General features: G+C 47.1%; 1 long non-coding RNA gene across 1 annotated transcript in view; it reads left to right on the top strand.

Annotated features, from left to right (window-relative positions):
* The window catches only part of LOC121284199, a 77,733-nt gene that overhangs the window by 25,665 nt on the left and 28,340 nt on the right, over positions 1 to 23,728 (top strand). The gene's annotated exons all lie outside the window — the stretch shown is intronic.

Raw genomic sequence — 23,728 nt, 5'->3', positions numbered from 1 at the left:
CCACTGGCTTTGAGACTCAAGCCCACACTCGCCAAAGTTTTCCTGGAGGCGGCTTCCTTATTGGCTCCTTCTGTGCTTGCCATCTTATTAAGGACAGCGGGCGTGTCCCAATGCTGCCAGCCCAACTAGACTCCCAGCAGCACTGGAGCCTTGGCAGCCTCTCAAAGGGCAAGGTGGGTTCTGCTGAGGCAAGTCGGAGACTGCAAAGGCAGTTCAGCGTGGAAACACCATCGGAAGGCATGCATTTGTATTGAAAATGCTGAGCGCCACAGTCCTTAGAGTGGAGGGAAACCCCTCTGGGTGGATTGCCTCAGGCTGCGTTGTGGTCTTTCCTGCCAGTAGCGTCACTGGCTCTGGGGTCCTTCCTGCCTCCCCCCCTCCCCCGACCTGCCACAGGCTGGTTGCCTCCATGGAGATGGTGTCCTCCGGAGGTGGCAGGAAGCCTCTCCACGAGCAGCAGGGTGTCAGCAAGCCCTCTAAATTGCCCCTTATTGGGGTCTTAAGCATCTCAATTGCTGGCCACATTCAAGGAGCAGGTAGCTGATTCTACTCCCTGCTCATCCTGGGAATGCTCCCCAGCAGCAGGAAAGCTTGGGGGAGGTATCTTGTCGTGACTCCCCTCCCCCACCCAGACCCCCCCTCCAAGGCCGGGAGAAGTACAAACCGAAGTCGGGTTTAATACTTCCCACACTGTTGAAATAGCGACTGGTCATAAATCTTTCAGATATATTTCACTGTGTCTGAGCTGCTGTGATTTAAGGAACTTTGGGGATGCATTAGCACAGCCTATGATGCAATCAGAGTGAAATTGTGGAATCTGAAAGCAATATTTAAAAATATCACAACAAGGTTCACATTTATACAGGAATGAGCTTAAAGAGGCAGCACCCAATGCAACACAAACAGAAAGGAAACATTCTGCCCCATCCAGCTGAATCAAGGGGCAGAATGACTTCTAGCTTCAGGCAGATTAAATGCCCTGACCAATTCAGGAAGTTAAAATCTGAACTTGTCTTAAGCACCGCAATCCAAGGGAATTTTTTTCCTCGTTTTTCATGACTGAGGAGGTAAGATTTGATACAGTGATTTCATCCAATCAGATCTTCATTCCCCTCATTTTGGTGTCAGCTGAAGCTTTTTCAGTTGACTATGCTCCAGCTCCCCAGGCACCTCTCAACTCACTGGTGCTTTAACCAAACAACCATTTTTGATGTTGAAGTCCTGATAATGAGTGAATGACTATTCTAACACAGGATCTATCATAGCTTCACCCACTGATGTCCTCACTTGCAAACATACAGACGAGTACTTGCTCATCCAGGTGAGATATCTGAATGAGGCTTTTCCAGCCTGTTCAAGTAGAGGTAAAGGGTCTCATGCCATTCTTTGTCAAGGAGCTGAGTTAGGCAAGCAGAGTTGACCCTCACTGCGCATTCTATTCTGCAGGTATGTGCTGGATTCTTGACCCCTCACCTCCTGTGGATCAAAAAGTCATAGAAATTTACAGCATAGAAGGAGGCATTTGGCCTGATCCCACTTTTAAGGACTTGAATCATGACTTTGAGAGTTACTATTGAATCTGCTTCCCTCACTCTTTCAGGCATTAGAGTTCCAAATTATAACAACGCACTATATGAAAGAAATTCTCCTTTCATCCCCATTGGTTCTCTTTTTTAAAAATTCTTTCATGAGATGCCAGCATTGCCCATTTGTCCTTGAACTGAGTCAGTTGTTTGGCCATCTCAATGGATAGTTAAGAGTCAATCACATTGCTGTGGATCTGGAGTCACACATAGGCCACACCAGGTAATGATGGCTGATTTCCTTATCTAAAGGGCATTAATGAATCAGATTGGCTTTTTATGGTAATCAATGATAGTTTTATAGTCATTATTACTAAGACTAGATTTCCATTCCATATCTTATTGATTGAATTTAAATCCTACCAGCTTGGGATTTGAACCCATGTCCCTAGAATGTTAGCCTGAGTCTCTAGATTACTAGTCTAATGATATTACCACTACACCACATCTTCCCCCTTGCCCTGCTACCCATGAGAACCAATGCTCCTTATCAAAACCCCCCCTCCCCATATTATTGAACACCTCTCATAAATCAACTCTGTGCCTCTATTTACAAAGCCAAGGATCCCATATGCTTTCTAAACAGGCTTCTCAAATTATCCTGCCACCTTCAAAAATGTGTGTATGTGAAACGCCAGTGTTCCTGAAGCCATTTGTAAGTGTCAGCTGCCAAGTGTCTTCATCCAATAACGGTGTCTCGGACTGGGATGAGGGGGACATCAGGCAGGGTTACTGATCCTGACTTCTGTCCAATGGTACCTGCTGGAAGTGCATGTACGTGAACCTTAGGGTGAAGTCAGCATCGGAGTCAGCTGTACCCCCTTCTGCTCATGGCCTACATTGGCTCTTGGTCATGCTTCAATTTTCAAATTATCATTATTGCTTTCCTGTCCCTCTCTGGGCTTGTCTCCACAATCTCCCCCAATGCCATAATACTCCAAGATATCTGCTCTCCTCTAATTCTGGCCTCTTGAGTATCCCTGATTTTAATTTCTCCGCTATTGGTGACCATGCCTTTAGCTGCCTGGGCCTAAACTCTGGGATCACCCCCCTTGCTAAACGTCTCCACCTCTATCACTCTTGCCTCTGTTATTATGCTCTTTCAATTTTGATCTCTTTTCAAAACATTTGATGGGTTAAAAATTGATAAAGATGAACTATTTGACAGGCTGTACTTGAAGTTAATAAGGCGCCAGGACCAGATGAAATGCACCCAAGGCTACTGAGAGAAGTAAAGGTGGAAATTGTGGAGGCAATGGGCATAATTTTCGAATCATAGGAAGTTTACAGCACAGAAAGAGGCCACTTGGCCCATTGTGTCAGCACCGGCCAAAAAGGCGAGACACCCAGCCTAATCCCACTTCAGGGGCATACACATACACCTTTTAAGTGAGATGAAGGCATCAGCCTTTACCACCCCTTCAGGCAGTGAGTTCCAGACTCCTACCACCCCTTGAATGAAAAGACTTTTCCTCATCTCCCCTGTAATTCTTCTACAAATCACTTTAAATCTGTGGGCCCCTCGTCACTGACCTCTCTGCTAAGGGAAAGAGACCTTTCACATCCACTCTATCCAAGGCCCTCACAATTTTCTATATCTCAATCAAATCTCCCTTCAGGCTGCTCTGTTCCAAGGAGAACAGCCCCAACCTATCCAATCTCTCCTCATGGCTGTAATTTTCCAGCCCTGGCAACATCCCCATAATTCTCGTAAATGTTGTAATCCTCTTTAGATACAGGGGCGGTGCCAGAGCACTGGAGAATTGCAAATGCTGCATTTTTGTTCATTAAGGGTGGAAGGATAAGCCCAGCAACTACAGTCTATTCAGTGGTATAGGTGCTTCCACAAACAATAATTGTGAGACAAAATTAACAGTCACTTAGCCAAATGCAGGCTAACTAGGGAAAGCCAGCACAGGTTTGTTCGGTGCAAGTTTGTGTTTGACTTGTGTTCGGAAGAAGTCATATTGGACTTTAAAAGTTAACTCTGTTTCTCCTTCCACAGATGCTGCCAGACCTGCTGAGCTTTTCCAGCACTTTCTGTTTTTACTTCAGATCCCCAGCATTTTGCTTTTATTTTGAGTTTGACTGGGTTTTTTGATGAGGTAACAGAGAGGGTAGGTGTGAGTAACGCAGTTGATGCGGTGTATATGGACTTCCAAAAGGGAGGAATGGTTCCAGATTAGCACTAAGTGCAGAAACGGGTGGGGCAAAATGACATTTTACCCACCGGCCGCAGTGGCAGCTTTTTAGGATGCATCGTCCCAAACCCGTTGCGTTAATTATGCATTCCCAGGAAACACGCCGTTTCCATGGCGAGCGGGCTCTCATTCACCCGCCACTTCATCATCTCGCCGCTTAATCATGCCAGGTGCTAAATTTAAAGTGCAGCCGCACGCACACCTCTCTCAGTGCTTCCAGCCCACGACTCCTGCAAAGAAGCCATGGCCCTGAAAGGCAAAAAAACTGCAGCCCCCCAGGTTCAATGACACATCCCTCGAGCGCCTTTAGGGGGCAGTGGAGGCTCGCCGTGATGCCCTCTACCTCCACTCGGGCCGCAGGATGGCAGCAACCTCGCTAATCAGGCTTGGGAGGTGGTGGCAGTAGTGCTCAGCGCCAACGCCCTGCAAAAGAGGACAGCCACCCAGTGCCGCCAGAGGATGAAAGGTCTCCTCCATTCCCCCACTCTCAACTCACTCACTCACAAACACATCCAAAGGGCCCTCGCTCACTGCGAGTTCAAGAGACATCACCATTCACTCTCTCACGCACACCTTCATCCCATCCGTGGGACCACTCACCACCCACACATGCCAGGCATACTTATCACCTGGCCTGGCAGGTGTCCTGCTTACGCTCTCTCCATCTCTATTCATGCAGGACAACAAGAGGGAGAGGTCACAGACTGGTGGAGGAATGCCTGAAATCAAGGTCGCCACAGATTTTGAAAACAGAGCCATCCAGCTGGCCGGCGAGGGTCTGGACCGGTCCTGTGCTGATGGTGAGGTCAGTGATGCTCTACCAAGTGCAACATCCATCAGCCAATCATACTGAGTGATGTGTCATGTTTCACAGGTCGCTGCAATGCTCTAATTATCTCTCCTTGCTTTCGCCAGCACATCTGGAAAACAACCGATGAAGTCCATGACCCAGGGCCTCCAATCAAGCCCCAAAGAAACCTCTGAAGGCACCCTCCTTGAAGTCCCGTCACAGCACTCACCCACACCCTCCACCAGCGCAGAGACACACACCTCAGTGGGACCTAGCTGTACGGATCACAATCTGGTGAGCAAATCACACTGTATGATCCAGGACAGGGACTTCCCAGGCCCCCGGCATTCAGAGGATGTCTGGAGGCCAGAAATTTGCTGAGTCCGAGTCAGATGTCGAGCCTCTGGACTCGGTCATGTCACAGTTGCTGGAGCTGCAAAGGCAAACTCGGGAACATCAGGAAGGGATGTCCACTGCACTCCTCAGAATGCATGGCCTGATGGGGGAGTCCGTCCGCCTTCAGGCTGAGGTGATAGCTCCAGCATGCCAATGCGCTTTGGTCAACACAGGTAGGATGGTAGCTACCATGGAGACCTTTGTCGAGGATGTAGCTCATGCACTGCTGCGTGGACTGAATTCCATCACTGACGTCATAGTTGGCCTCCAGCAGTATGTACACAAGAGGGATGCGGGGCAGCTTGCTCTCACTCCTGCTTCTCCTTCTCCTCAGTCAGGGGCCCTTGGGCACCCATACAGCGGAGGATTCCCAGGCGCACACCCCAGGGCCATCCACCCAGGTGACTCCAGGACTGTCCAGTCCATTCAAATTCCTGTGACCTCAGCATCTCCAGCTCCACAGGCTAAGGAAGGTGCCACTGCCACACAGCAGGACCCCGAAAGCAGGCCGGGGCCCTCCACGTCTCAACCCTCCAGAGGATGCCCACCAAAGTCATCACAGACAGGGAGCAATCAGCAGGCTGCCTCCACCCCCATTGTGGATGTCCGGGGAGCACCAAGATGTAGCGGCAGGGTTAGGGAAGTTAAGAAGAATTATTTACCTGGACCCAGGTGTTGATCAGTTGTACATAATGTTCACTATTGTTAATAAACTCCCAAGAACGTCTCCTTGCTTTTGGCTCCTTGTTCTGATGAGCAGTGTTTGTGTCACTCAGAAGTGAAACCTTTCTGCACAAGATAGGGGCTGGTATCTCGATCTAGGGCCTCTTCCCTGTGTTCTGTACAGCCTTCAGACCACAGTGATGGTCCAGCCTCACACCTTCTGGACACATTACTGATGCCTGCACCTCAGCTGTGCTGGTCATTGCTGCCAGAATGTAGTGGGCAGGTGCCACAGAGTTTCTTCATTCTCTCGGTGTGCTCTCAGCACCTTTAAGATGAAACTGGCCCCCATCTCTTCAGCATCTGCGATCGGCGATGCTGTGCTCCTGAAGGGTGCTGAAGGCGGATAAATGATCAGGTGCATTTAAGGTTTCATGGCTGCGTCTCCATGATATGACCCTGATCACAGAGCGTAAGTGAGCTGCCCTCAGCCACACAGGAGTCAGACATTCTCAAAGGCTATGTGACGATTTATGGAGTGTCCACCTGCATGTTGTCATCATCCTCCTGCAATCAAGTGACTATTAGGGCCTCCACTGTGTCTCCATGACAGGAGCCTTATTACAGAGGGTATGTGCACTGCCATAAGTGAGACAGGAGTCAAACGTTCACAGATGTAATGTGAGGATCTATGGGGACACCTCACTGCATGTCGTCATCATCCTCCACAAATCTAGCAGCTATGAGGGCCTCCCAAGTGCACCTGCCTCATCTGGCCAGTGCGAGGGCCCCATCCCTGTCACCATTGCCTTCAAGGACCTCCTCACCCTCATTCCCATTGACATCGTCCTCATCCAAGGAGACATCCAGCTCTCCCCTCTCCTCCTCAGCCAGCTCCTCTCCCCATTGCAGCACCAGGTTGTAAAGGGCACAACAGGCGACAATGGTGCGTGTCACCCTCTGCGGACTGTATTGCAGGACTCCATCAGACCGGTCCAGTCACTGGAATCTGATTTTCAGCATCCCGATGGTTTGATCCACCAAGTTGTGAGTTGCAGCATGAGCCTCATTATAGCGTCGCTCTGCTGCAGTCTGAGGCCGCTGCTCGGGTGTCATCAGCCTCTGTGGGTAGCCCTTGTCCCCAAGGAGCCAACCCTGCAGCCTCTGTGGACTCTGGAAGATCTGTGAACGACTGAGAATGTAGGGGTCATGGATGGTCCCTGGAAACCACGCGCACACCTGCAGGGTGTGTTTGTGGAGGTCGTACAGCAGCTGCACATTCAGCGAATGGAATCCCTTGCGATTGATGTAGTTGACCGTATGTTGTGATGTAGACCTGAGCCCCACACGAGTGCAGTCGATCGCACCCTGCACCTGTGGGAAACCCTAGATCTGGGCAAATCCAATCGCTCTTACACTCTGGCTCTCCTGGTCTTGGGTGGAATGCCCTTGCAAAGATGGCATCAGTGACCTCATGGATGCATTTGTGGGTAAAGGCTTGTGATATCCCACAGAGGTCACCTGTGGAGCCCTAAAGGAGCCACTGGCATAGAAATTGAGGGCCGCGGTCACTTTCATGGCCACTGGCAGTGGATGCCCTCCATGTCCACATGGCACCAAATCCTGCAGCAGATGCCAGATGTGACTGACCAGTTCCCTAGACAGCCACTGTACTTGGCGACACTGGTTCTTGGTCATCTGCAAGAATATAGACCCTGGCTGTTGCTCGGCACCGACCAGTGATGGCTCGCTGTGTCTCTTTGGCATGTGTGCGGAAGCCCCAGCCGCCCCTCCTTCCTGAGCGTGCTGCTCTGTCCTTTGTGCAGCCAGGAGCCTCTGTCACCTTCATCACCCTCTTCTCCGTTGTCTTCACTCTCTGTATGCCATAAGGCATACAGCTAGTTCACCAGGCTCCATGCTCCTGATGTACTCCTCCTGCAGGATGAAAGAGAGACACGTGAGTTAGCCTGGGTGTGCTAAGAACCTCTCTTGGTTAAGTCTTGAGGCCCCTTAACGCAGAGTGCTGGCCACTGCTTGGATGGCCAGAATTAGCGTGCTGTATGGCTGCCCAAAACCCCACCTTCCTTTGTCCCAATCCGCCTGACCGATTGGTGGCACTCCATGCTGCACTCTCAGCTCAGGTTCAGGCATCCTCCTAACCCGCACTGCAAGGCTGCGCTGTTAGCTTGAATCATGGGGGAGACTGGTCCAAACCAGAATGATGACATTGCAAGGGGCTGTGAGCACCTCCACCAGTGAGTGCTCCACAGCTTCAGCAAGGAGATTATACAACGTGCCCAGTTGTCCAACTGTTCTGCAGTCCAGCAAAGCGCTTGTTAGTTTGCAGTCTATGCCCCAGGGGTGAAAAGCTTTGGGGCACTTGGTGACAATTTGATGCCTCTGCATTGCTTGAATGGACAGATAAGCTAGAGGCCCAACTCCAATCATATCAATGTGGCTGTGCCTAAACTGTCTCAGTGGCTGAGGAATGGTTATTTTATACAAGGAGTCCCTAATGCGTGGCTGCTTCCCTCGCCCACTCCCCCAATCCGCATGTGCTTGTGCGCTACCTTCAACCACCGGGCAGCCCTTGCCCTCCCCCCAACATACTTCAACCTTGAAGTCTAGCAGGCGTCCCTCACCAGCACTCCGCAATGTTACTGCGCACTCAGCCCTGAGTTCCCCTCAAAGTGTAGCCCGCCAAGTGCACGCCTTTTATATGCTGTTGTGAAACACATCAATGTGGGCGGATGATCCAGCAGTAAGGGAATGAGTCCAGCAGGCTGGCCTTATGATGATATGTGGATATATTACAATGATGTTCCCGATGTCTGATGGTGGGAAACGTGACTCGCCATCGATGAGCTGAGTGGATGATCGCAAACTGATTTCACAAGGTCTTGAAACTGATTTTTTTGGCCTTCTCGCCATATTGTCCACTCATGACACTGAACACGCCAGCGGGCACGGACAACTCTGCCCAATGTCACACAACAGGAGTATGATCAAAGTTAGAGCTCATGGAATAAAATGGACAGTAGCAACAAAATTGGTTGAGTGACAGGATAATGCAAGACTTGGAGGCATTGTGAACTGTGAGAAGGCTAGTGTAGACCTTCAAAAGAACATCGACAGGTTGACGGAATGGGCAAAACAAGTGGCCGATGAAATTTAATGCAGAGAAGTGTGAAATTATTCATTTTGGTAGGAAGAAAGCAGAGACACAATCATTTCAATCCTAGGACATTGCTGCAGAAGTTCATTGGGGTAGTGTCCCAGACGCAACCATCTACAGCTGCTTCCTCAGTCAGAAGTGGGTATGTTCACTGATGATTGCATATTTCACAGCTGTTCAGATATTGAAGCAGTCCATGTACATATGCAGCAAGATCTGGACAATATCCAGGCTTGGGCTGATAAGTGGCAAATCACATGCGTGCTACATAAGTGCCAGGCAATGATCATCTCCAACAAGAGAGAGTCTAAAGCTCTCCCTTTGATATTCAGTACCATTATCATTTCTGAAGCCCCCACTATCAACATCCTTGAGGGGTTACCTTTGATCAGAAACTGAACTGGACTAGCCATATCGTTAGGAACTAGAGATAGTTTTTAGTGAGTTATATTTATATTCTGTGGCTGTTAGGAACAAGATGCAGCTTTAAGTTTAACTTATATATTTTTTATTTCTTTGTTTGGTTTCATTTCAGAGGTTCTGTGAAATGGAGCCAAGAAGTCTCTATGCTCTGTTTGTATATCTGCATTTTTAATAAGGTTTTACAACTCTTGAAGTGAAGAGCTGGGTTACAAAGTGGTTTAGGGAAGTTAAAAGAAAACACATAGGATAAAACTCTGCTGGTGCCTAGCAACTGGAGATCTAGAGAGACGGGGAGAAACAGAAAGCAGTTTTAGTTCACTGGATATGGGAATGCCACAGGGTGAAATCAGAAAGTCTCAGAACAAAGAAAAAAGTCCCAAAACCTGGGAGTGAGTAGAAAAGGGGTCCCCAAGAAAACCTTTCAGTCAAAAGAAAAGAACAGGAATCTGAAAAGGCCCTGTTAAGTGAAGTTAAGAGTCAGAAGCAGAGGAAAAGGCTCCAAGTTAAAAGACAGCTGCAGGGAGCTTGTAGGGACTTGGAACAAAGTGGGCTTCTGAAAAGTCAAAAGATCCAAGGAGACAGCGAAAGCTGGTGACACCTTACCACCGGCCTGTGAAGTGGTGGCGTTCTGTTGGCACAGCTGAGTCTCTGAGAGACTGCATGGAGGGTGAAGCTTGAATGCGCATGGCAATCCAGGGAAGAGGAACATCAGAAGGAGAGATCGAAACCCTGGAGGTGGATCCTTGTTGAACACATCTGAGAGAAACTGCCGCTTTTTAAAAAAATTTGTTTGTGGGGTATAGGTGTCACTGGCTAGGCCAGCATTTGCTGCCCATCTCTAATTGCCCTTGTCCAGAAGGCATTTTTATTTTTAAGAGTCAACCACATTACTGTGGGTCTGGAGCCACACGTAGGCCAGATGAGGTAAGGATAGCAGATTTCCTTCCTTAAAGGGCATTGGTGAACCAGATGGGTTTTTATGACAACTGACAATTGTTTCATGGTGATCTAAAGTCCAGATTTTTATTGGATTCAAATTTCACCATCTGCCATGGGGGATTCAAACCCAGGTCCCCAGAGAATTACATTTGGTCTCTGGAATAATAGTACAGTGATAATACCACTACACCAGCACCACCATATCCCCTCTGGCTCTTTTGGAACTTGCATTATCCTTATGAATCTGTATATATCTGTAAAGGTACGGTTGTGGATGAAGGAGGTTGTGTAATGTAGTTAATCTTTCTCCTTTTAAATAAATGTTTTATTATTTTGTTGGAAGTTCACAGCTGACTCCTGTGACTCTCCATTCAGTAGCTGCCCTCCATGCCTCTAAACAAAAAATAAAAGTTAGGATCTATCCACCCAGAGATCTGACTTGTCCAGTAGCAACATCAACTGGGATCATGTCAATATAAATACTGTGGCTACAAGAGCAGGTTAGAGGTTGGGAATTTTGCGGCGAATCACTCTCTTCCTGACTCCCCAAAGCCTGTCCACCATCTACACGGCACAAGTCAGGAGTGTAATGGAATACTCCCCACTTGCCTGGATGAGTGCAGCTCCAATAACTCTCAAGAAGCTTGATACATCCCAGGACAAAGCAGCCCCGCTTGATTGGCACCCCATCCCACAAACATTCACTACCTCCACCACCGACTCACAGTAGCAGCAGTGTGTACCATCTACAAGATGCACTTCAGGAATTCATCAAGGCTCCTTAGACAACACCTTCCAAACCCATGACCACTACCATCTCCACTTAGGCTGTCCCTCGGGGACAAGGGTGACTTGCTTCCAGACTAAAAATGAGTTCTCAAGTGACTGAAGAGTCCAATGCGTAACCTACAGCCTCTGTCACAGACGGGGCAGACTGTGGCAAGGTGGGTGGTGTGCCCAGGTTGCCGTGCGCTCTTTTCGCTGTTGGCGCTTGGCTTCAGCTAGCCGTTGGTGATGAGGCTCAAGGTGTCCCGTTCCTTCCCAGGTGCGTTTCCTCCACTTCGGGTGGTCTTGGGCCGGGGATTCCCAGATGTCGGTGGGGATGTTGCACTTTTTCAAGGAGGCTTCGAGAGTGTCCTTGAAATGTTTCCTCTGCCCTCCTAGGGCTCGCTTGCCATGTTGAAGCTCCGAGTAGAGCGCCTGTTTCGGGAGTTTCGTGTCAGGCAAGAGGGCGATTTGGCCCTCCCAGATGAGCTGACCGAGCGCGGAGAGTGCTTCAATGCTGGGGATGTTGGCCATGAGTGAGATCACTGACGTTGGTGAGCCTATTCTGCCAATGGATTTGTAGAGTTCAGAGTTTTGAGGTGCCTGTTGAACGTAGTCCACATCTCTGAGGGCGGGTATCACGACTACCCTGTAGACCATGAGCCGGGTTTGAGGTCCTGGTCTTCAAACACTCTCTTCCTCAGGTGGTTGAAGGCTGCGCTGGCACACTGAAGGCAGTGTTGAACCTCGGCATCGATGTCTGCCCTTGTTGACTGTAGGCTCCCAACGTATGGAAAGTGGTCCACGTTGTCCAAGGCCTCATCGTGGATTTTGATAACTGGGGAGAAGTGCGGTGTGGAGGGGGCAGTTTGGTGGAGGACGTTTGCCTTACACATGTTTAGTGTGAGGCCCATGCTCTCATACATCTCGGTGGAGTTGTTGATGATGGCTTGGAGCTTGGCCTCTGAGTGTGTGCAGATGCAAGCATTGTCTGCATACTGTAGTTCAATGACAGATAATGTGATGACCCTGGATCTGGCCTGCAGGAGGTGGATGTTGAACAGGTTCCTGTTTGTTCTGTAGTTTAGCTCCACTCCAGCGGGAAGCTTGCTGAGGGTGAGATGGAGCATTGCAGCAAGGGAGATCGAGAAGAGTGTCGGTGTGATGACACAGCCTTGCTTGACCCTGGTTCAAATGTGGATTGGATCCATGAAGGATATGTTGGTCAGGATCATGCCTTGCCTGTCAGTGTGGAGCAGGTGGAGGATGGTGACAAACTTTTGGGGGCAACTGAAACGGAGGAAGATGCTCCATAACCTTTCATGGTTGACAGTGTCGGAGGCTTTTGTGAGGTTAAAAAAGGCCATTTTCAAGGGTTGGTGCTGTTCCCTGCATTTCTCTTGCAGTTGCTGCTCGGTGACCAGGAGATCCAGGTACTGATCAGCCTCAAGCGGAGGCATTTCTGAACCTGAAACAGCCCAACTCGAGATCAGGAAAGCAGCTCTACAGGCGGCTGAAGGCTGAGGTCCAGCTAAAAACCTGGAACTTAAAAAACAGAGAAAGCGCAGGAGATCCAACAGTGAGCCGACATCCATGACATACGAGGTTTCTTCAGCGCAGTCAAGACCACCTGCGGCCCAAGCACCCAGGGCCTCACTCCACTGCTGGCCAAGAATGGAGAGGTGCTCATCAAGGACAGGGAAGCAGCCAGTGCCCTCTGGAAGGAGCACTTCAAAGATCTTAACAGAGACCCTGTCTTCAACACGAGTGTCCTGAAATCCATCCCGCATCTTGCTACCCACAACCACCTCAGCACAACCCCAACCCGGCACGAGGTAGAAAAGACCATTCGACAGCTAAAGAGCAACAAGGCATCAGGAGCATGTGGAATCCCTGCCGAACCAGTGAAGCATGGGGGGGAGCACTATTGAATACGTGGCCTCATCTCTCTTACCTGGCAGGGGGAGAAAATGCCAGGAGATCTCAGGGACGCCATAATCGTGACCATCTTCAAGAGAGGTGACAAGTCTGACTGCGTTAACTATAGAGGAATCTCCCTGCTGTCAGCCACAGGGAAGGGGAAAGGTCACTACAAGAATCCTCCTCAATCACCTTCTCCCTGTAGCTGAAGATCTCCTCTCAGAGTCGCAATGCGGATTCTGTCCGCTAAGGGACACAATGGACATGATCTTCACCGTGTGGCAACTGCAAGAGGAATGCAGGGAACAGCACCAACCATTGTACTACCATCTGGAAGGACAAGGGCAGCAGATAGATGGGAATCACCACCTGCAAGTTCCCCTCCAAGTCACTAACCATCCTGACTTGGAAATATATCACCGTTCCTTCACTGTCGCTGGGTCAAAATCCTGGAACTCCCTCCCTAACAGCACTGTGGGTGCACTTACACCACATGGACTGCAGTGGTTCAAGAAGGCAGCTCACCACCACCTTCTCAAGGGCAAGTAGGGATGGGCAATAAATACTATTTGAGCCAGTGATGCCCACATCCTGTGAATAAGTGAATTTAAAAAAAACGCGCCTTCCACAACCTCAGGACATCCCAAAGCTCTTCACAGGCAACAAAGTACTTTTGAAGCATCGACATTATTATCGTGTAAGAAATACAGCAGCCAAGTCTCTGAAGTAGAACTTGAAACCCAAACCTTTGATTTAGAGGCGAGATTGCTACCCATTGAGATACGACTGACATCATTAGGCAGTAGCTACTCTGATGCCAAGTTATGGGTTTTATCCAACTGTGGGGATAGCCTACTCCTATTCAATCATGCTCTCTTTCTGTGCTCCCCCCCACTAATTTTCCACCTCCTGCATGCTATTAGTAGTCTTTAGTGACTCAAATTTGGCACAATTATTAAGCTTTTGAAAAGATGGTTAATGAAGATATGAGTTGACAGTGTGAGAAATGGAAACATCACATGAGTCTAGTCAGGATTAAGCTTTCGTCTTTTTTTATTTTGGCACACAGATTCATAAGAATGTTAGTGAAGTTATGATTCCTTATTTCTATCCTCCCAGATCTCTGCTGTGGGAGGTGTTGTTTATTGGGAAAACTGGATCATAAAATCACCCCAACATCAACAATGGGGATGAACTTAAGGCCAGAATTGAAGCAGCACAGCAATAGAGTCATAAAATGGTAACTACATAGACTCAGCTAGACCCACACCCTTCCATTTTCCCTGTAGTCCTGCAAATGTTATGGCTCTTCAGATAATTATCCAATTCTCTTTCGAAAGCCACAATTGAATCTGCCCCCACCACACTCTCAGGCCATATATCCCATATGCTGACCACTCGCTGCATAACAATGCCTCTGCTTCTTCTACCAATCACGTTAGCTCAGTGTCCTCTGGTTGTCGACCCTTCTGTCAGTGGGAACAGTTTCTCCCTATCTACTCAGCCCAGACCCCTCATGATCTTGCACACCTCTATCAAATAGCCTCTCAATCTCCTCTTCTCTAAAGAGAACAGCCCCAGCTTCCCTAGCCGATCTTTGTTGCTGAAGTCTCTCAACCATTCTCGTGAATCTTTTCTGTGCCTTCTCCAATGCTTTCACATCCATCCTGAAGCGTAATGCCCAGATCTCACCTGTGTCAGCTCTTTGAAGGCACTTTCCAATTAGCCTCATTCTCCTGCTCTTTCCCCTTATGCAAATATTTTCCCCTCAAGTATTTAACCAATTCCCTCCTGAAATCTTTTGAATGCCTTTCCCATCCTCCTTTCAGGCAGCATATTCCAGGTCACACAAACCTGCAGCGTAAAACAAATTCTTGTTTCCTTCGTGGCTCTTTCGTCAATGACTTTAAATCTTTCTCTCAGGTTATTGACTCTTCTGCAGTTTCTCCCCATTTATTTTATCAAAAGTCTTTATAATTTTCAAAACTGTCAAAACTCCCTTTAACTTTCACTGCTGTAAGGAGAACAGCCCCACCTTCTCTAAAATTCCTCGTCCCTGGTAGCATTCTGGTCAATCTCCTCTACACCCCCTTCTAGGTCTTGAGATTTTTCCTAAGTTGCTCTTGCCCCCACCATTCCATCCCCAAGTAGCCGGTTTTCCAATCTCCCTTTGGCCTACACCTCACTGTACTTTTGGGTTGCTCTCTGAGCTAGCCCTTTCTGCATACATGCTCTACTCCTCTAACACCAGGCTTCTTGTTCCTCATTCCCTCCAGACCACCATCAGCTGCCTCTCATTCAGCCCCTGCATTCCTGTCTCTGGAGTTCCCTCCTTTCCTTCAACAGCCTCCATTCTTTGCCTATGCCTTCTGTTCTCAATCCAGCCATTTCATCCTCCTCTTCACCCATTCTCAATGTTGACAGTAACCCCAATTACCTTATCAAAGGTCATGGTTACATAGGAACAGGATGAAGCCATTGTTTTTATTTATTCTTTCATGGGATGTGGGGTTCACCAACAAGATCGGCATTTGTTGCCCTGGAACTGAGTGGCTTGCCAGGCCATGTTGAAAGCAGTTAGTAGTTGACCACATTGCTGTTGGTTTGGAGTCACATGTCAGCCAGACCAGGTAAGGATGGCAAGCTTCCTTCCCTAAAGGACATTAGTGAGTTTACAACAATCATCAACAGTTGTATGGTCACCATTACTGAGACTAGATTTCAATTTCACTAGCTGCCGTGGTGAGATTTGAACCCATGCTCCCAAAGCATTAACCTGGGTCCCTAGTTTGCTAGCCCAATGACCACTACCACTATGCTACCATCTCACCTATTTTGTGCCTTGAATTGTTCCACCTCTTAATTAGATCATGGCTGATCTGTACCTTAACTCCACTTACCTGCCTTTGTTCCATATTCCTCAATATTCTTACCAACAAAAGCTCTACTGATCCCAGTCTTTAAAAAAAAGCAATTGACACCCTACCCCTGTCCTCCAGCACTTTGGGAGGGAGCATCCAATATTTCCACCACCCTTTGTGTGAAAAATAGATTCCTGATTTCATTCCTGAATAGCTTGGCTCTAATTTGATGGTTAGAGTCATGGAGTCACGAATTCATTGTAGGACTGAAGGAGACCCCGCTGCTCTCTGTAGAACAATACTATCTGTCCTATTCCCCCATTCTATTCCTGTAGCTTTGCAAATGTATTTCCCTCAAGTGCCCTTCCAATTTATTTTTTAAATCATTGATCACTTCCACTGCTACGAGTCTCATAGGCAACTCATTACCGGTCACTGCATTCAAAAGGTCTTCCTCGCATCTCTTGCCCAAAATCTTAAGTTTGCGTCCCCTAGTCCTTGTATGATCAGCTAATGGGAACAATTTTCTTTGCCGACCTTATCTAAACCAGTCATAACCTTATACGCCTCTATCAAACCTCCTGTTAATCTCCTCCGCTCTGAGGAGAACAACCCCAGCTTCTCCAACCTAACCTTGTAGCTAAAAGCCCCATCTCTGGAACCATTCTGATAAATCTGCTCTGCCACTCTCTCAAGGATCCTCACATCCTCCCTTATGTGTGGTGGCCAGAACTGAATGCAATGCTTCAGTTATGGCTGAAGGAGAGTTTTATACAAGTTCAGCAAACATCTCTGCTTTTACACTCAATGCCCCTGTGGATCACCACCTTGGTGTGATAGAGAGGCTTGTACTCCAACGGTCCCTTCAGCAATGTCATCGGGAGCTCCAACTGGGTAGGGACAACCATTGGCAGCAAGGTTGGGAGAGGTTCCAGACAAAATGCGATCCAAGAATTCCTCAGCGCAGCACAGGTGAAGGAAGACTGTGCGTCTCACTGAAGGTGCAGGAAGGTTGCAGCAGAAAGGTGGTCCTAGTCATCTCAGTTCAACACGTCACCAAAATCTGACCACCATCCCATCAACAGCATGTGAATAATGAAAGCATCCCAAGGTCTCCACTTTAAACAAAGTCACATGCAGAGTTCTACCAGGGTTGTACTCAATACTTCTATTTTCGAAGCCCAAGATCCCACATCCTTCGCCAACTACTCTCTCAGTATGTCATGGCCAGTTTCAGACATCAATGGACATACACCCCTAGATCCTTCTGTTCCTGTACACACTTGAGAACCATATCATTAAGTCTGTATTGTCTCTCCTTATCCCTTCTGACAAAAGTCATCACCTCACACTTCTCTGCATTAATTCCCAGTTGCCACTTGTCTGCCCATTCTGCGGGCCTATCTATGTCCTGTTGCAGTCAATTGAATCATCGTCACTGCGTGCTACACCTCCAATTTTAGTATCATTGGCATGTTAGTGATCCTAACACCGAGCTTTGGGGAACACCACTCTCTACCACCCTCCAGTCTGAAAAACAACCATTAACCAAGATTCACTGCTTTCTGTCCTTAAGCCAATATTTTATCGAAGCTGACACCAACCCTCATATCCTATGTGCCTCACTTTTGTTAACTAGTCTTTTATGTAGTAATTTGTCAAACAGTGTCTTAAAATCCATACAGGCAACAGCCATTGCTTTCCTTTCATCGAGCTTCTCTGTTACTTCATCAAAAAATTCAATTAGACTGGCCAAGCACAATCTGTCTTTTACAAATCTGTACTGAGTCTTTTTAATTAATTCAAACATCTCCAAGTGACTGCTGATTTTATTCCCCTGATTATTGTTGCTAAAACCTTACCCACCATTGATGTTAAACTGACCAGCTTGTCATTGCTAGGACTGTCCTTACACAGGAATAAGGCTGTCATATTTGCCACTCTCTGTCATGCACTTTGGTAGGAAAAATCAAAATACAGCCTATTATTTAAATGGAGAGAGACTCCAAAAAAGTGCAGCACAGAGGGATCTGGGTGTTCTTGTGCATGAAACACAAAAAGTTAACATGCAGGTGCAGCAAGTAATTAAGAAGGCAAATGAAATTTTGGCCTGTGTTGCTTGGGGGTTGGAGTTTAAAATCTTGTTACAACTGCACAGGGTGTTGGTGAGGCTGGAGTACTGAGTACACTTTTGGTCCCTGTATTTACTAGGCTGATTCCTGGGATGAAGGGGTTGACTTATCAAGAACGGCTAAACAGGTCAGGAATTTATTCATTCGAGTTTAGAAGAATTATTGAAACTTACAAGATTCTGAGGGGTTTTGACAGGGTAGATGTTGAGAAGATGTTTCCACTAGTGGGGGAATCTCGAATGAGGGGTTATAGTTACAGAATAAGGGGACACTCAGTTAAAACTGAGATGCGAAGGAATTTCTTCTCTCAGAGGCTAGCGCATACCTGGAATTCTCTACCCCAGAGAGTTGTGGAGGCTAGATCACTGAAAGTATTTAAAGAGGAGGTAGATAGACTTTTAAAATATTGGGGAGTTGAGGGCTATGAGGAGCTGGCATGAAAGAGGAGTTGAGGCCTGGGGTAGATCAGCCATGATCTTATTGAATGGCAGAACAGGCTTGAGGGGAAGAATGGCTTATTCCTGCTCTTATTTCTTATGTTCTTATGTTCTCTAATTCTCTGGCACCTTGCCTCGTATAGAGGGAAGATTGGGAAATCACAGTGACCCTTCCATTATCTCCGCTCCAACTTCCTTTGGCCACATGGGATGCAAGCCAACTGGGCCAGATGACTTATCCACTCAAGTCATACCCATCATTTCCCTCACCTCCCTCCTATCAATTTTCACCCCATCCATTAATTTACCATCTCTGCTTCTGCCGATATTTTGTCAGCATCCTGTCCTTGCGCAAATGTCGAGACAAGGTGTTCCTTACGTATTCTAGCCTTGTTCTTATTCTGGAATTTCCCCCTCCCCCACCAGAGGAAATAGGTCCTCTCTATCTGTTGTAATATGCCTTTAAGGGATAGCAGCATACCATCACTAGAAAGGGAAGTGCGTCACGTGGTCCGGCCTCAGTTTCACTTTTGATTTTGAGCAGAGCATGTGGCGCACAGCCCTGCTGCTGATGTCTTCAAGTTTTTTTATCCATGTATTTATGTTCTCATGTACCTTGTTTAAATAACTGAACCCCCAGCATGTTTACACAATCCCTTAAGAGTGATTGGTGCCTTTATCTTATTACAAAAACACACTATCTACCTTATTAAACCCTTGAATTATCAGAAATGCCTCAGTTAGATCATCTTCCATACATAAATAAATACAGGCCTTGTCTATTCAACCTAGTCTCACAATTTAACCCTTTGAGCCCTGATACCATTCTTGAGAATCTGTGCTGCATCCTCTCCAAGGTTAATACATATCTCGATGAGATACGGTGCCCAGAACTGAACACGCTTACTCCAGATGGGGTCTGACCCCGGGGCCATGTCTAACTGAAGCATCATTTCCTGCCTTTCGTAGTCAAGGCCCCTTATGACAAAGGACGACGTTCTCACAAAATACCTTTCCGAATGCTTTTTTCTACCGCTGCACTGACTGATAGTGATTTGTATGCACTTGAACATCTTTGCTCCTGCGCAGATTGCCATTATAAAGCTTCTCTGGTGCCTGAGCAGGTTGTTGCATAGTGGCTGTGGTTTTGGACTCAGCGCCTGAGAGGTTGTGGGTAAGCCACCAGTGTCACTGGGAATTATCGGGCTGGGACCTCAAAACTGGCTGGGTTGTTCTCACTTGCTTTCAGGGAAGGGAGCCTGCCATGCTTAAGCGTAACTCCAGCCTGCACTTTGGTGGATGGGTGGCTAATGTGGACCTGCCAGAATCAGGTACACCCCTAAGGGTAATTTTAAAAAAAAAGCAACTCTGAGAAGCCTCCCTGCATGTGAGGAGTGCTGCATAAAAGGGAGTCAGTGCTGCAATATTAACGAGTGTTCTGAAAAGCTTCACACTGCTTCCAAAACAGAAACAATGCAGCCCCAAGGAGATTGTCCTACTGGCAAGAAAGAAAGGATAAGTATTTATACAGTGCCTTCATGCATTCTTCTGAGATATCCCAAGGTTTTTCCCATACAAATGAAATACTTTGAAGAACATGTTGCCATTATTTTAAGTGCCTGGATACAGTAGACACAGCAAGATCCCACAGGCAGCAGCATTGCTGGTTTAAAGGTTGCATTATCATAGAAGCATAGAATGGTTCCAGCACAGAAGGAGGCCATTCAGTCCATTGTTTCTGTGCTGGCTCTCTGCAAGAGCTACTCAGGTAGTCCTATTCACCAGCCCTGCAAATCTTTTCTCTTCAGATAATTATCCAATTCCTTTTTGAAAGCTGTGATTGAAACTGCTTCCAGCACACTCCCAGGCAGTGAGTATTAAAGTTCATTCCTTTGTAGCACAGTAATGTTACTAATCCCTCAATCTTAATGTCAGCCTTGCACCTCATCACTTTTGATGACTCTCCAGTGTTGCTTCAGGCCTAAGAAATGTGATCTGCAATCATGTTTGCCACTGGTTACATTTGCCCATTTTGTTTTAAATAGAAACTTACAGCAAAGAAATGGCTCACTCGGTCTAACTAACCTATGCTGTTTTTTTTACATTTTCTACGAGTTTAGAAATATTGACCTGGACACTGGAGAGCAGTCCCCAGCTCTCCTTCAGAATAGCCTTGTGGGATTTTCTATGTCCACATGGAAAGTTAGGTGAGGCCTCGGTTTAACATCTCTCCAAAGATGTTGCATTTGTCTCGAGCCTTTGATGTCCTCAGGACTTTTCAAAGGTCTTTACCGTCAATGAAGCACTTTTGAAGACATAGGAAACATGGCAGCCAATTTACACACAGGAAGCTCCCAAAAACAGCAGCATGATAATGTCCAAATAATACAATGCCACTGTAACTCCATTTAAAGTCCTTAATGATCAGTATCCCCCAAAAGTGTAGTTATTACAGAGTCCGTTTTGGGCCCCTGTCTGAACGTGCAACAGGTCAGGGTTTGGCTAATAGAAGCATCATTTCTGAGCCACAAACTAATGTTTCAGATTAAAGAGCAGCAAGGTGCAGAAAATTCAGACCAGGTTAGCTGGGAGTCCTCACCGAGGCCTCAAAACCGCTCAGTTACCGTTGCTGATAGCTTTTGCTGCTTTACTTCAGCTACCAGGGACCCGGCTGTGGGAAACCATGATTGTGCTGTGCAAATATCTGAAGCAGTGGATGACATTTCCACCCAAAGATGCATTTACCACCACCTTCTTGAGCTGGGTTCCCTCTTTCATGCCCCAAAAACCATCGGACGTGAATGAGGAGGTCACTTTCATTCATTCAGCAAAGCTTGCTGTTTGTTAGCTGACCACCTCTCCCTCACCTTTAACCTCTGACCCCATTTCTTGCCTCCTTGTTAACTGAACTGATTAGACCTCCCTTTCACACCCAACTTAACCTGCAAAGAAAGAACTTGCTGTTATGTAGCACCTTTCATGACCTCAGGACGTCCCAGTCAAGAACGTGTAGACACTGCTACTTCACAGGATATGCGACAGCCAATGTTTGCACAGCAAGATCCCGCAAATAGCAATTTATTGAAGCTCATATAATTTGTTTCTTTAAAAGCAAAATAGTGCAGGTGCCAGAGATCTGAAATTAAACCAAACAGTGCTAGAAAAGCTCAGCAGGTCCAGCAGCATCTTAGGAGAGAGAAACAAAGTTAATGTTTCAAATCCAAAATGACTCTTCTTCAGAACTGTTTTTCTGTTTTTGACTGTAATCTGTCTTTTAGCTATTCTTGTTGAGGCCTAACTATTGCCAGGTCACCAGGAAACTTCAAATAGTGGTCCTAAAACTTCTGGCAACCAACTGAGAGGGCAACTGAAAACAGCACCCCTGACAATGCAGCACACCCCTCTCAGTACTGCTAGCCTGGATTTTGGACCCTCGTCTCCAGAACAGGATTCACACTCCTGACCATCTGGCTCCAAGATGAGTGTGCTAACAACTGAGTCACCGCCACCCCTTCTCTCAATGAGTTGAATTTGAGAGCAACATAGAAGCAATGAGATGTTATCCAGTGGCTCAACCAGGAACATGGGCATACAGGAGCCAGTGAGGGCTGGATCGGGCTTGGTCATGATGCATGTGGGCAAATAGTCTGCTAACTCTGGGCTCGAATGAGAATAGATACTGGGGTGAGGTTCAAGGGATAGCTTGCTTGCTGTAAGAGGTCAACACCTTCAGAAGCAAAGGTGGGTAGAGACAAAAACTTTTTTTAATGAGAAACAGCATGTTTAAAAGATTACACTAAGAAACACACCCACACTCATGCACACTTGTATACGCACACACATAAACACAGTCACGCACTTGCATGCAAACAGACACACTCATGCGCATTTAAGTACACTCACACCCATACCTCCCACTCAAAAAACCTCAAATGCACCCACACGCACTCACGTGCTCACACACACGTGCTCACAAACACAAACTCAGTTACACACTACACACTCACACACACACAAACACACACACACACATGCCCACACTTGTAAACTCACACATCTGGCAGAGAAAGAGTCTTGATAAGCAAGGGAGTGAAAAGTTATCGGGGGTAGGCAAAATGTGGAGTTAAGGTTCCAATCCGAACTTATTGCATGGAGGAGCAGGCTTGAAGGGCTGAGTGGTCTGCTCCTGCCCCTAATTCATATGTTTGTACACACACACACTCAAACATACTCACATACACTCACACTCACACATACTCACACACACACAAATATATACTCAAACAGACACACACACACACATACGCTCATATATATTCACATAATGCACATACTGATGCACACACATACATGCTCACACACATTCTCGCAGAATGCACATACTCACATACTTACGGACACATACACACACACACACACACACACAAAATTACACATGCTCACACACTTGTACACTAAAAAAGTCATGCACACATAGGCTCACAGGAACATTGTCACACACAAACTCACGAGGAAAGATGCACTTACACAGTCACACACACCCACACACACACACACACACACACAAACCACCAAGCCATGCTTAACTGGAATAAAAATTCTATTCGCCAGAGAAATCTCCCAGATGTATGGGCCTCATCTCGTTTTAATATTTCATCACTGGCCGAGAAAAGAATGAGCTCCAGATGTTTTGGTTCTTTACCTTCCTGTTTCCTCTCACATTTCTCACAGAGCAATAGAATGTGACATTTTTTTGGGGGGGGGCGCGGAGGAATTAATCTCCTCCAAGAAACAAAGGGAAGAAAAATATGTAACGACATTTCGGTCCATACGTTACAGTCAGGCTTTGAACTTGATAGGGTAGCAAAATCTCAGCTTTCACAGTCATTCCAACATTTTGCACAGGGTGCGGGGGCAGGGGAGAAGGATTAAACATAAGACACTGGATGTAATGGATCACTATGGAAACAACATCGTGGTGTGTCCATTCCAAACATTGATATTTATTGAGGTTATTTAACAGTGTACTCTCCACCAATACACTGCCACTGTGTATTGGAGGATGAGGGAGTGAATGTTTAAAGTGCTGAATGAGTTGCCAAACAAGTGGGGCGTTTTATTCTGGATGGTGTTGAGCTTCTTGAATGTTGTTGGAATCACACTCATCCAGGCAAGTGGGGAGTATTTCATCACACTCCTGACTTGTGTCTTGTAGGTGTTGGATAGGCTTTGGGGAGTCAGGGGGTGAGTTACTCACCACAGGATTCCCAGTCTCCAACCTGCTCTTGTAAGCACAGTGTTGATATGGCTGGTCCAGTTAAGTTTCTGGTCAATTGTAATCCCCAGGATCTTGATGCTGTAGGCTTCAGCTATGGTAATGCCACTGAATGTCAAGGAGAGATGGTTAGGTTTTCTCATAATGGAGATGGTCATTGCTGGGCAC

The sequence above is a fragment of the Carcharodon carcharias genome, chromosome 1 (assembly GCF_017639515.1).
Source record: "Carcharodon carcharias isolate sCarCar2 chromosome 1, sCarCar2.pri, whole genome shotgun sequence".
NCBI lineage: Eukaryota > Metazoa > Chordata > Chondrichthyes > Lamniformes > Lamnidae > Carcharodon > Carcharodon carcharias.
The sequence above is the reverse complement of the archived record's forward strand: the minus strand, read 5'-3'. Positions and strand labels throughout refer to the sequence as shown.